This window comes from Sapajus apella, unplaced genomic scaffold, assembly GCF_009761245.1.
Source record: "Sapajus apella isolate SASKATOON/1434 unplaced genomic scaffold, GSC_monkey_1.0 scaffold6, whole genome shotgun sequence".
Taxonomy (NCBI): domain Eukaryota; kingdom Metazoa; phylum Chordata; class Mammalia; order Primates; family Cebidae; genus Sapajus; species Sapajus apella.
This window is the reverse complement of record NW_022436946.1, coordinates 5,127,052-5,128,724: the sequence shown is the minus strand read 5'-3', so window position 1 is coordinate 5,128,724 and position 1,673 is coordinate 5,127,052.

Sequence of the window (1,673 nt, the reverse complement as noted above, 5' to 3'; positions counted from 1 at the left end):
CTTACACAAGAACAGAAAATCAAACACCGCATGTTCTCACTCATAGGTGGGTGTTGAACAATGAGAATACATGGACACAGGGAGGGGACCATCACACACTGGGGTCTGTCGGGGGGAAATAGGGGAGGGACAGTGGGGGGTGGGGAGTTAGGGAGAGATAGCATGCGGAGAAATGCCAGATACAGGTGATGGAGAGGAAGGCAGCACATCACACTGCCATGCGTGTACTGATGCAACAATTTTGCATGTTCTTTACATGTACCCCAAAACCTAAAATGCAACAAAAAAAAAGAAGCTACAGACTTGCTGCCTGACACTGTGTGAATTTGGGGGAATTTCTGCTATTTGGACTGGTTAAGAATGCAGACACTGAGCTCTGGAGTGAGCTCAGTGATTTGCAGCAGTGAGCACTAGCTTTCCTTTTTAGTACTATAAATAGACCAGGACAGGAAAAGAAATGAAAGTTTGCATTGAGAGGACATGACAATCAGCAATTGAGGCTTCACAACTTAAATCATCCCCACTGAGATTGGTAAGGACTTCTCTTGTTTTCGAAACCCTGTCATAGTTTACTTGTTGTCTACAATGGTCCCTGAAAACAAGAAAGGCAGGAAACTGGCTGCCACCTGCCTCCTCTCCCCTCACCAGTCCTAAATGTTTGGAATGAAGGAAAAGAAGATTCAGAGAGAGTAAGTTATCAATCAAAGCCAGAAAGATATGAGATGCAAGAGCTTCAGACTTGAGCTCCTCATTCTTCTTACCTGGATGCAGTGCTCTTCCAAATTGCATAGAAAAACATATGTGACTATCTGTATATTCTCTAAAGTAAAATGCTGATAATTCAGTGATTTTTCTTTCTTAAGCAGCTTACCAGAATGTGAGATTGCTTTCTTTGACAAAAACAAACAAAAAAACAAAACAAAAAAAAACCCAAACACCAGACAAAGAAAAAGATATCAGACAACTCTCAGGCTGAGAAATGAAAATTGCTGCAAATAAGTATTGTAGAAACTATCTTAAGATACCTTGGACAACAACAACATAGCACCATAATTAATAATAAGGTTACCAAAAGAACTAAAGGCTCTGTAAAAAACTAAACCAAACCAACCAACCAGTGAACCAAAAAACAGCAACAACAAGGACACCCCAAACAAAGAATTCCATAATGAATGGAAAGGACAGGCATTTATTCCCTGATCTGAGCAGCCCCCCTACAGAGCATGATGCCCATAGCATTGCCGTTGGATGCCAAGGGCAGTGATCTGACCTGGTGAGACAGGTTAGTCATACAAACCAAATTTTTCAAAATGTTTGTGAAAATCTTATTCAATTTTGCTCAAGGCAATTTCTGAACTGACAGCAATGATAGACACGGCTTCCGGAGTTTTGTTTTTCTAAAGTCTAGACAAAATATTTGTATTTTAAAAAATACCATGCACAATTAGTCTTCCTGTTGCAAATGGCTGTACAGTCCACAGACTGAGAATCTGATTCTGTATGAGTAAAGAAGCTCTGAAATTTGTTAATGTGAGCGATTTTCCTCGAGCCGTCATATTTCCTATCAGTTTGGCATTTGTTTCTTGATTCATTCACCCTTTCACTCCTCTCTCAGTTTAATTCACTAAACCATTTCGTGAGTGCCTCCTATGTACAAGGCTTAGGCTAGATTG